Below are 14,007 nucleotides of genomic sequence, written 5' to 3' on the forward strand. Positions count from 1 at the left end.
ATAATATATGTATTCCATATGACAATGTAATACTTTGTTTGATATATGCGATGGTTTGTACTCGACCAGATATTTCACTTGCAGTTGGGGTTGTGAGCAGGTATATGGCAAATCTAGGAAAAGAACACTAGTCAGCAGTGAAAAGGGTTCTTCAGTATTTGAGAGCCACAAGTAATTATTGTATCGCTTATAACAGTAGTGAATTTGTTTACGGATATGTTGATTCCGATTTTGCAGGTGATTTGGATAAGAGAAGGTCAACATGAGGGTATGTCTTTACTCTTGCAGGTGGAGCTATAAGCTGGATGTCAAAGCTACAGAACATTATTGCTTTATCGACCACTGAAGCAGAATACATAGGTGCTTCACATGTTTGCAAAGAAGTGATTTGGTTGAAAGGTTTATTTGGTGAGTTTGGTAGGTTACAGGACAACATCAAGTTATTTTGTGATAGTCAAAGTGCAATTAATTTGTCTAAGAATCTGGCCTATCATAGTAAATCAAAGCATATACCTATCAAGTACCATTTTGTAAGACAAGTTATCACTGAAAGGGGAGTCTCTCTTGAAAAAGTGCATACAAAGGAAAACTGTGCAGACATGTTCATGAAACCAGTTTTGTTAGGGAAGCTACATTGGTGTCTGGCTTCTCTTGGCTTGCAGAAAAGATAAAATAATAATAGAACATGGTATCAGGATAATTTTTGTCAATTAAATTTGGAAAAAATCTCATAAATGTGACAACAATAGGATTTGTTGGTAAATTAGCTCCATTTATTCCTCGGGAGGATTTATTGCATCCTATATTTGTTGTGAGAGAATTTATGATTCATTTTTCTACTCCGAGCTATAAAAAATGTAAGCTCATAGAGGATATGTGTGATAAGAGGGTGTGAGAAATTATGTTGTTGCAATTTCGTGTTGAATAATAAGATTGTTGATGCCTATGTTTGGCAGACATAGCTCAGATTGGTTGGGTGAACCACGTTAAAATCTCCATGTCTTCATTTTGTTTTATGTTGTGCATGACTATTTCATTTGCCACTGTGATTTTTTCTCTTACATTATTTCTATATCTAACTACCCCTTTACAGTCATATCACTCCATACAATTAGTAATTTGTCTTGGATAGGTAATTAGGGGATAGGAATTTAGGCATGTTGAGGTGGATATATAAGAAAACATGATCTAGAGATCCCACAATTACTCAATTTATATACTATGCAAATGTCTTTTTCTCAATATAAATATTGGCATACCTATAGTTTAGCACTCCAATTTTGTACCCCACATGCACCCCTTAGCATATGTATCTAGCACACTTTGGTGAGGAACTATTGAAGATGAAGTTACTCTCATTCATGTTCAATGGGTGTTCCTTCCAATACCATAACAGTAGAACGTAGCTCTCTAGCAAGTGGTTCAGTGAATAAAAAAAGGCTTCAACCAAGTAGATTTGTAAAAAGGGTAGATACATTTCCTTCTCTTCACTTGGGGTTTGCTTCTTCAACAAAGAATAATATTAATGATCTTAAGGAAAAATGATTGATTAGTAAGTTCATCAACCTTATACCTTGTTATAGCTATGTGTTGGACTAGATATCTAACATTTAGGAAAATCGTGAATTGATTTGTGCTCTATACTATGGTAAAGGTTATTATAATTTTATCTTTTATGAAAAGGAATATATGGATCTCATACTTAGATTTATGGCTTATTTCATGGGCTCAAGTGGTATGTTTTTAACCTAATGAACTCTATATTTCAATCCCAACACTATTTCTTATGTGTTGTATGGATTAGATTGCCAAATATTCCCCTAGTTTGCTAGGGTGATGGTATTTCTAGATTTATTGGAGACAAATTGGTCCAATATATTACTTGTTCATAGGTGAAGGGGAATAAATTCTCATGTGCCAGAATTAATGTTGAAACATATTTTGCAATAGGAGCACATAAGTCTATTCAACTTGACTTAAAGGGTTGGATCCATCTTCAAGCCTTGGAATATGAGTAAGTCCCCTTTAAATGTAATTACTTCCATGAGTATGACCACTTTGTGAAACGTTGTCCTAAGGGTCTAGTATTTGAACCTCTTTCTATCCCAATGTCATCTTTTAAATCTAATGATGAGAAAGGAACATTCAAGCAAGTTTCAAGGAAACCTAAGAATAAGTTGTCTAAGAGATAACATCCTACCAAGAGGTTTGAATTTCAATAGCCCTCTCACTCCAGTAATAGATTAGAGTTTTACGATCTTTACGGGCTTACAACAAGGCTAGAGAATCCAAATCCAATCCAGCTCACTATTTTAATCAACCAATTATGAATCAAGTGCATTCAAATACCATCATTTATTCCATCTAGAAAGAGGTTGTAACTAAGGAAAATAAAAAATTGTTGTTTTAGAAAAGAAGCAAGAAGAAGAGGAAGAAGTGTTCAATCCTTCCTCCTCTTTTCCTTCATATTCCTATGTTTAAAAATTCAAACCATTTTTCTCTCCTTTAATAACAATAAGAAAAAATTTATCTTGTAGATCTAATAAAGGTTCATCTGGCTGGAATATTTTGTTTTTGCATGAGTTTGACCCAAAATTTTTAAGAATCTTCCCTTATAAAAAAATCTATTATGTTTAATCTTCAACCCCTTTAGTATTATTCAATCTCTACATCTTTCTTGAATATTTTTTTGCATTCTTCCTTTGAATCCATTGATTTATTTTCTACCTTGCTATGTTAAAGCTTCAATAGATTCATTGTTGGATCCCCCTTTCTTGTTTTCTGAAAAAAAAAAAAAGATATCCCTGGTAGCATTTGTTCAGATGTACTTTAGTTGTGTGGTCAATATGCACATTTTTAATCAATACTTAAAAAGGAGAGATATTAAATGTTAAACGGGAGAGATATTAAAAGTGAAAACTAATTTTGAAAATAATTTACATTAAGGAGAAAGGAAATTAAAGTTATTTACCTTAAGGAGAGAAGGGATTAAAAGTGAAAACTAAACGGGAAAAAAAATGTCAAATAAACCTCGAGTTTAGTTTTGTCTAGTATAAAAAAAAGGTTTCAAGATGTGGATGCGAGAATTGGGATTTATTTCTTAATGTATATTCTGTGTAGTCCGTGAAACCCAACGAAGGATTCACTTATTTATGGATTTGCAACTCTCAACTATCTAGCAATGGAAGAGCACATGAATAAGAAGGCAAGGTATGAGATACTACTGCTAAAACTAGACATAACTTCTGTTGGTAGTTCACGGAGTCTCTCCATGAAAAACAACCTCACTCTCAAGAAAGAAGAGGAAGAGATGACAGAGAGAGTTTCATCATTCATAGATTATTTCCATAGTCTACAAAGGAGAGAGTGGTGCAACAACAAAGACAATACAAAGCTTCCAAATATTTTTTGGGAATATCATTTATGAGCATTTAGCTTTGTATTTGACACTATTGTTAGCAATTCTCTCATAGTCTGCAACATATTATTAGTCCCTGCCATCTGGCAATGGCCAGGGACTATAGGAATCAAAATGTTGTTTTTAACATTAAATTACGCTGCTTATCATCCTGAAGTAGCTACTATGACGAATAACCAAACTTTTTGAACAACAATCCATTTGATCGTCTTATTTAGCCTCTTCCCGAGGCGGGGAGGCTAAAAACATACGATTATATCATATTTGTGCTTCGCATTTAAAAATTTTAAAATTTAGCTTGCAAGTAATGCTAGCATTAAATCAAAAAATCAAATGTCTCATAGTATATTTCTTTAGTATACTAGGGGAACAAGCATCTTGCTATCTCTGCATGTATAGTTGCCACGGCTTCGTCGACAACTGCTATGGCTTCGCCAACTGCTATGGCTTTTTCCAAGTGTCCTGATCCATTGAAGTTATGACCTTTAGGAAACTGGATAAATTCATTCTAAAAACCTCGGCGAAGCATGCAATTTCAGGAGTGGGAGCAACAGAGGAGTGGCAGAAATGGAGAGAGTGTTGGTTCCTATAATACGTTTTGGAGAATGAAGTTATGCGGATCCTTTCATCTGCACCTGCACCACAGAAGACAAGGTATAAAACTTATCGGTGTCGTTGAATTTTACCAGGTTCATAGAATTAATTTTTCCGCATAAAAAATCTGGGATGAATAGAATGAGTGTGCTTTGCATCAAATTAAAAAATGATACGACTTTGTTTATCATGCTATGAAGTTACTAGAATTCATTTATCATGTAATCACAACATTCATTTCATAAAAATGAAAGAGGTGGAAGAAAACGAAAATTGATTATCAATGTTTCATATTAAAACAAAAATATTTAAGAAAGGTTATTAAGAGAAAAAATGTGCTAATCTCTATTAATACTTAGCAATTGTACAAATTTATCAAGGAATTAAGGAATCAGTAGCTATCTAGTGATTCTATGCGCAGCCTGGCTATCTAGTGATTCTATGCAAGCGCACTCCCTTAATTATTCTACATAGGCACACAACCTTAATTTTTTTTGAAGGCAATTTTAAATAATTGTTTAAATAATGCCTCTTGTTTTGCACATATTACAAAAAAATATTAGGAGAAAACTTACCTTTTGCACCTTTCTCTTCCAATTGGATTTGGAATTGCAACTTCTTGTTTTTCCTTTGTACTCCCTCGTCAATGTTAAGGTGGCGTGCGGTCTGCTTTCTAGTTACATGTATTATCTCAAACGAGGTTGTCTCCTTTCCACAAAAAACTGCAAGGAAGCTCAGAGTTCCGAGAGTATCCTTCTTGACTGTCAATGCTTGCTGTTTCTGCGTTTTATCTCTACAACACCAGAAAGAGCATATCTTCTGCTTATCGCAGCTTCTCTTCATGAATTTCAGAGTCCACAGTCGTCTTCTTCTCAACTGTGTGTAGGGCTTTAGCATACACTCATCTCTTCTGCCCCATCGACTCCATCATGAGCTTGAGCTCATCCAATCACCAACTTGATTCGGCATGAAAAAAAATAGCGTCATTATTGGAACGTATTGGATCAGAATTTGAATTAGAAGTAGGGATTGGGCATTTGGCTTTCAGTGACAAAGCGAATCGAGGATCCATACTGGGATCCTGATGACCTGTTCCACTGAAATTGTAAAGCCTGTTTGCGCTGAATGAAGAGCAATGAGAAACCCCGATAGAGTGCGCCCCTGAAAATATATTAAATTATGTTAAAATACGATTGACGATGGGATATCATACGTTCAGTTCAATCAAATATATATTTGGATTATTGTTAATCAGTAGCAGTAGCTACCTGAGAGAGTGACCATGTCTTCCACTGACAAAAATTTTGCAGCGAAATTTTGTGTGAGTTGGTTCACATTGAATTGTGGAGCAGGAATGTTCCCTGGGATGTCTGATGCTCGAGAAATCCTTCCGTCTCTTCGTCCCGCTGGCACTTCCCAAATTAATCCGCCAGCCTGCGCTAGCCAATATACGGAAATATGAATATAAAGATATAGTTACAATATCACAGAGCGAGAAATAGAGGGTATGGGTAGGTTAATTACTTGGTGGGCGCTATCTCTTGCAGCAAAGGCAAGGATGTCAGCGCATGAGACCACGTTCGGGCATTTGTCTTCCAAAATAGACTTTGCTTCATCAATTATTTCGAACCCATGGAGGCTCGGATTGTTCGCGGGTGATTCCTTCTCTGCTTGATTTCCTGCTGTAGAATCGATCAGTATTGATCCATCGCAACCCTGCAACCATCAACAACATTCACTAATTTCAACAACTGAAACTGTGCTATTAGAGCAAGAGTCCAATTAAAGAGACTCACTTTGATATATATCGAGAACATTACCGTCACCTGACTATTCTTGACTCTTCAGATCATACATAAAGGACGAACTGGAAGGTCTCAATTCAGCAGCTGTAAGCGATTCCCTCTGAACTGAGCTATTCGAACGCAATAACACGTAATTGCAGTTACTCTGGCCTAGTGGTAAATGCATGCACTGCTACTGACACGTGAAATGCATGCAAAAGGCAATATTTGTGTGTTGGAGCAGTCGAATCTTGATTTTTAAAGATACGGCGGACGCGCGCTTGCCTCGATGCCCGTAATGCCTTTGTGCTAGAATCTTTGAATTGGGTCTTTAATTCCACAAGTGGCTTTCATCGGTGGAATCAACGAATATAGCTGTGTTTGCCTTGGACTTTGGTATTTAATATGGGGTCTCATTTTCTTATTCACTCCATGTTTTGCAGAAGATTCTGGATTTCTCGAATTTTTTAATAATAAGGGATATGCCTTGTCATTATATGAAATGTGTTTGAATTTAGGTGAGATGTCAAATTTGTTACATGGAAAATGTACTTTATAATAATAAAATATTGTTATTAAGATAGTGTGAAATTTATACTTATTTTCCATTCTTATAAGATTTAAATTCAAAATTTAATAAAAGTTAAATAAAATATACTTACAATTCAAAATTTAATAAAGGCTAAATACAATATAAATAAAATTGAGAAGTGTATGTATATATACATCAATCTATGGAATGATTGCATTTTCTACTTTATATCTTATGTTAAGATAGAGGAGTTCTATAACATTGCTCACAAAAACACATCGGAGCTGCACAATCGACCAGCCAAATTTGTTTTTAAAAAAAGGATGGACCCCGTGACAAAAATAAAACTGCGTTAACGTAAAGTCAATGCTCGTGTAAAGTCTTCAATGTGTTCTTTGTTCATTCGAGGCAAGTTCTTTTAAATGTCTTTTTTCAAATTGGGTGATTTTCTTTTTTAAAACAAAGGTATTTACCTATTCTTTATTTTTGGAAATGTAATTCAAGGGATTCCTCTTATATGGATATTGGTCCCATGTAAAAGCAGCTCCGTCGTGACCGCTCTCATCCCACAATTAATTACAGGTCACGCGGCACTTTGCGTAGGGCTGGCTCCACTTTAAACAATGCACCTGACTTCTACGTTGTTTGGAAACAAAGAAATCTGCATGCAAAAGGCTCAGTTACTCCGCGGCCCTACGCAGGTACAGCAAAGGCCAGTGTTTGCCTCATTATTCAGATTTCTGAGATTGGATGGCCGGCGGTGTTATGCGCTATCTGATAAATCCTGAATTCACTGATATAGAGAGGTGCCGAGGTAGCTTGTACCTTGCAGATGACACATATCCACAACGCGGGACATGACCCACAACAACAGCTCGAATGTTATGATCTCTGCATCGTCTTCTGCTCATCCTAGTCATAGAACTGCAGGGGAAGCATCGCCTGCCTGCTCGAGTTTTTCTTAATCAGCGGACAGTTCAGGTAACCAATGTAACACAACTCTCCACAATCAACAATGGCAACGATATCAATGGCTTAGCACCGCGTCTCTCTCGTCCTTGCTGGAAAATTTACAGAACAGAACGCTGGCGAATTTGGCAGCAATTTCTTCACCACTAAAATAAATCTAGACAACATTATTCCACAACTCCATGCGATAATCAATGAGATGTTCCATGATTACAAGCAACTACAAACAACTTGCTTTTGTTTTTATTTGTACCTTGGATAGAACTAGATAGACACTGGCAAACCCGTAGATGAATTTTCTCTGCTTTTCTCTGCTGTCCTCCATAGCCTTCTTCATGCAGGGACTTGCTGCCTCGCAGCTTCCCTTGTTTGTAATTTATAGCCAATGTTATCTTGTTCCATTGCAACTCTATGGAGAAATGTGACCACTTAGTAACGAGCGTGGGGTTCCCATCATAATAAAAATGCTCATTGTCAATATGTGTTATAATTGTCACAATAATTAATTGATAGTTAGATTGACCGATATATATTATAATAATAATTCATTGATAGTCGAATGAATTTCAAGCCTTGTAAGATTAGACATTGCATATTTATAACAATAATTCATTGATAGTCGAAGGCATTCCAAGCCTTGTAAGCTTAGACATTGCATCTATCGCAGCAGGACCATATCTAAAACAAAGAGAACACTCTCAACGAGAACCAAATTGGGATTTTGATGTTACAAATTACAAAGGCATGATTTATGATAAGAGTGACTGAATATTCAAGTTTCTTCAATTGAAAAAGTACAAAGAATTGTATAGAATTATCGATACAAGTGATGATTATCTAAAATCGAAGTTCAACTTTGGAAGTCCTGGAAATAGGGACATGTTCATAATGATTAAAATTAAGAACAAAGACGAAAGTAAGGAAATTTTATTGAGAATTTATTCCAAAGATACTAGACAACTTCGAAAAAGGAATTTCCTTACCTGTCTCTCCATAACATAGCATTAACTTCATGGACTTCTATGGCCCTGAGAGAATAGTCGTTAGGCAAGAGGCTTTAGAGCTGTAGATCATGGATGGAGGAGGAGATCATGAGGCCGAACAATAAGTGACTATTGAAACTAAATTAGTGTTTACTCATTCCAATATTTTAAGAAATCATGCCCTCATACATAGTCTTACCAAGACTGGACCACAACCAAGCTTTCTCACTTAACCATTTGAATACATCTCAAATGAGTTATGTTTTCTTTTTAATATGTAATATTAATATATATATTTTTAATATGTAATAATGATAAACAATTATGTTCATCAATTTAATTAAAAATTATTATAAAATTAAATAAAATATACATATATAAAATAGATAGGGTGTAGAATAAATAGTGATTGGTATATTCTTAAGGCACTTTGTGATGTAAAAGTCATGGAAATTTTGTGGGACAAAATCCAGTCATGTTAAGGGTTGGTGTGACCCAGACTAAATGTGATCTATTGATAATATTGACAGCTTAAATGCCCCTAGGTTGTGGTTTCTCAAACAAAAGGTTAAGGGTGCATTCATCTCAAGACTCATACAACTTAGCAAACAAAACAAAAAATACATACACAAAATTTTAATTATTAAATAAGTGATAATATTTTGATTATGTGGTAACAATGACTAGTTACAAAGGTTTTTGCGACAAATTAAGTACTTAAGAGATTTTTTATGGATGTGCAATGAAATATCAAGGGAATATTCTTACTACCTCTTGGGATATCATATATTTTTATTGGAGTTTTAAGTGGGATAATATTGCCTAGGTGTTCATGGGCGGAGCCCTAAAAGAAGAGTATCTTGTCTTACAATAGAAGTGAATCTTTCCTCGATTGAGAACACAACTATAAGTAGGTACCTGACCTATGTGAACAAGATAAATAATATGGAAGACTAAAAAGTATCCTAAAATTACATCACACTTGATTCAATAGCATTTTATAATTCAAAATCTCAAGATTAAAGGAAATACATTCTATCCTATCTTCCTCTTAGAAGTGAATCTTTCCTCCATTGAAAATAGAACTATATGTAGCTACCCAACATAATATGTTAATAAGATAAATAGATTGGAAGACAAAAAGTATACTAAAATTACTTCAAACTTGAATTAATACATACTCTTCCTCATCCAAAGGTGGCATAAAGAGGCTAAGTCTTGCAGAAATCATTATTAAATAAAAATGACATTCACTTTATGAAAGTAAAATATTGATAAAAATGTTTATGTATCTATATAGTCAAGGAAAATAAGATATTTTAAAGAGAATAGTAATCATATTCTAGAAGATAAATTATCTCATTTCATTGAAAAACATAAAGAAAAAATTCTAAAATACTAATAAATTCCCACATGTTCCATAGTAAAAAAAAGAGGTTGGATAGTTCCTAAAATGTCTTGGTTAGAAGAGAGAATGTTCATACTCAATGATACATATTTTGCAATATGCACAAAATATGTATTATAAAGATATTGCTAAATTTGTTTTCTTGTCAAATGCAACCTAAGACATGAAAGCTAAGATTTTTACCTTTGTTAATGTGACCAATGCATATGCCATAAAATAGAGAAAGGAAATTCATGCATACACAATTAAAATTTTATTTGAATGGGATGTCTCAATGGGAAATGTTTTATGGAGACCAAAAACAAGATTGCAAAGAAGGTGAGTTGATTCTAACTTAAGTTATCATAAATGAATCATCATCACTATTAGCAAAGGAAAAATATGATGCAAACTTGATGTGCAACATCTAACTATCAAAAACAAATTTATATGTGAAATATATAAATTAGGGCTCCTTAAAACATTAAGGTTTCAACAATGCTAACAAGGCTTCTGCATGTCGGAGAAAGAAGAAATATGTAGAGAGATACTATCATCTAAAAATTAATGAAAAAATATTAAAAGTTAATGGTTATTTCATGGTGATAGATTAAATAAGAAATCCCATTGAAATATTTAAAATTACTCATAACCATTATTTTAAAAGTATTAATTATTATTACATTTTAGAGATGATAAAAGTAATCATAATTTAGTTGTTGAGCATTAATAAATACAATTATTAGTAGTTTTTAGTGGTTAATGTAGGTCAACTTATTATTATTCAAGAAGAACCATGATATTTAACATACTTTATTTATGGTTGGATAGCTCCTAAAATTTCATGGGTTAAAAGAGAGAAAACCAATACTCAATCAAACATATTTTTGGAATATGTATAAAATATGTATTATAAAGATATTGCTGTTTTTTTCAAATGCAACAAGAAGACATGAAACCAAATATTTTCTCCTTTGCTAATATATTTATTACATATGCCATGGAATAGGGAAAGAAAATTCATGCATGCACAATTAAAATTGGATTTGAATAGAATGTCCTAGTGGGAAAAGCTTTATGGAAACCAAAAACAAAATTACAAACAAGGTCATTTGATTCTAACTTAAGTTATCATCAATAAACATCACCAATATCATCCAATGGAAAATATAGTAGAAGCTTGATGTTCAATATTTAACTAACTAAAATAAATTTATAAATTGAAGTTCCTCAAAACACTAAGACCTCAACCATGCAAGCAAGGTTTGTGCATAAAACAATATATAGATAAAAAGCCATATAATAATATAATTATTTATATTATGAATTCTAATGTATGAAATTTGGTATGGAATATTATATGGTGATTTTAGGGACCCTTGTAATAAGAAAAACCCAACTATGCAATTTATTTTTAAGTTAGAGTGATAATTTAGATTTCAAGTAATAAGTAATGGAGGCAAACCACTTTTTAATTAAGACTATTTTCCTAATTTTTTAATCAATTACCTTATAATCCTAATTCTACGTGAAAGAATAAGACATTGTAAATGGATATAAATTTCAATGACATGTGGTGTATCTAACTAAAGAGTTTGTCATAATTTTTGGTCTTTTAATTAGAATATTTGTATTGCGTTACAATTCAAGTAGAGTTGTAGTGAAAAGAATAACCATATTTTATAATATAATATTTTAAACCTCCCTTGTATATTTTTAAATATAAAAATAAGTTGTCTATTTTAAAAATTAATATTTTATTTAAATGTATTAAATATTAAATAATACTTTACAATGTAATTATAAAAATATAGATATAAATATTTATAATTATATATTTATTAAATAAATATATTTTGAATAATCGTATAAAAATATTATAATAATTATAAAATATATTAAATTAATTTTATTTTTTTTTTAAATTATAAATTTAATAAAAATACTATAATAATTGTAAAATATATTAGATTAATTAATTTTTTAAAAACAAAATTATAAATTTATTTAAAATAAAATAGAAAATATTAAATTTTAATGGTTAATTCATTGTTTTAAAAAATGTATTATTTATCATCGTGGAATTTAAAAGAAGACAATAATTACAAGGAATTGAAACAGTTCTTAATCTCTTTATCACTTCTCTCTTTTCAGAACATTATAAATTACTCTTTAGAAATGGATCCATAAGCTCTCTGTCTTTTCCAAAAAGCCAGAAAGCTACATTTAAGATGATTAAACAAGAAATCAGATGAAAATATTTGAAATTATTGGTATTTATTATTTTAAAAGAAATATTATTTATTATTTTTTAAATGTATTAAATCAGTAACAATTAATATAATTATTATTAATTATGTGGATAACCTTACTATTCAAAAAAAACTATGATATTTAAAATAATTTATTTATAATTCTTAAGTAAGCAATTTTTTTTTTTTCCTATGTAAAGACCAAACTATTGTATTAAAAAGTGGAAAAATATTTACAAAGAGGACTTAACCTCTGAGGATGCATGAGCCCACCCTTTATCAAAAAAGCAGAGCAGGTGCAAGTGGCCACCTGAATTACAAAAAGATATCCCATCTAAATGAACATAAGCAGAGCAGGTGCAAGTTGCCACCTGAATTACAAAAAGAGACCCCATCAAAATGAACAGCAGCAAGCAAAATTGTGAATCCAGAAACTCATAAGCTTGTGGCTTGTGGCTTGCTGCTTGATAGCAGTGTTACAGAGAAGAGTAAGGAGACCGTCAGATTCCAAAGTTCTGGAGACACCACGAGCTCTGAAAGATCCCAAACCCATTGACAAAACTAGGCGCCACGCATATAGTAGAACCACCACAAAAGGGTCCCAAAACATGAAAATCGATCAAAAGATGCAACAAATACTAAGCCTTCGGAGGCTCACCTTGTACGCTATCATTGGCCTCGTGCGGGAGAGGAAGCCAATCGAGCATAATTCCATCTCCCATATCTTCCAGACGAACTTCCAATGGAGGAATCAGATGTGAATGAGTAGCCAATCTATCAGCATGAGCAACTAGAATAATGTCATCTGGAGGAGGGGCTTCTTCATTACCATCCTCGTCATTCATTTGGGCATTCTGGGTTCAAACTTGCTTCCCGTGGTCCGCCTCCACGCTGACTGTTTCCTCATCTTCCTCCGAAACTATCACCGTTACAATGACTGAAATAAGCGGTTGATTACGCCTACACTTAAAGGTGAATCTAGAGGTGTGTACATGGTTGTTCTCAGAGGGGTCAGACTCCTCTAAGGGGGAAGAGGGTGGCGCAACTATAGCTAGCGGGGGAACTGCTTTGGCCCGAGCTTCCTGCCCTCTTCTTACACCCCAAACACCCCGCCTTCTCGGAACACCTCGCTGACGGGGGGCCATGAGCAGGGGAGACCACAAACGATTAACACAGAGAGACTTAATGCCAAAGCTGGCCACAGAACTAGTGATTCCTGAATTGAGAGACAATTCAGTGACCTTATCTCTCAGTAAATCCCAAAAAGAGCCCGAGACAGTATTTTTGCACCGCACCTTCCCCTGCACAACTAAGAGCGAAGAATTTCCCACTCTGAAAATGACAGAGGGCGCACGCTGGTCGGAAGTGAGACCTCTGAGACTCCTCACAGAGCAAGAATTGGGCGACTTCCTACCATTGGCACTTGAACTCAAAACAACATATCCTGAATTGCAAACCTGGAGCCAATACTCCATCAAATAGACTTCTGCATGGAATAATCTGGAACGAGACAGGGCATCGCCAGCCGGATCAGAGGACAGAGCAATTAAATTCGCCATACTTGAAACCATTACGCATCTTCCTTTCAATCTCATCAGCATTTATGATCCTTAATGCGAAACCAGAGCCGTCCAGTCGTGACGTGATCCAATGCCCTCTTCCTTCTGTGCATGATTTACTCGCTCCTCAGGCTGACACCCGCATCTGGGTTTAAGTAAGCAGATTTTTACTATTATTAAATACCTTATATTTTATGTGATTAAGTTATTTTCTTACATTTATTAAACTATTCTTTTTAGCAAATAAAAAACAATTTTAAAGTCATACTTTAAAATAAATTTATATAGAAAAAAATAAAATAAATTTATAAAAAATAATATAATGTGATGGAACAAATAACATTAAAAGGTTTGGAATTTCTTTATTGAAATTTATGTTATTTTCTAATAATTTATATTAAATTTCTAAAATACCTTTCTACTTTTATTTATATTAGATTTCTTAAACATTTTTATGCCCAGTGGAGTAAAATATTGATATGGTATGAATTCCTTAAAAAACACTATTTTATGTTCAATTTTATGATAA

This window comes from Pinus tabuliformis, chromosome 3_1 (assembly GCF_031772625.1).
Source record: "Pinus tabuliformis cultivar Carrire ecotype Pingquan chromosome 3_1, CPIR1, whole genome shotgun sequence".
NCBI classification, from domain to species: Eukaryota; Viridiplantae; Streptophyta; class Pinopsida; order Pinales; family Pinaceae; genus Pinus; species Pinus tabuliformis.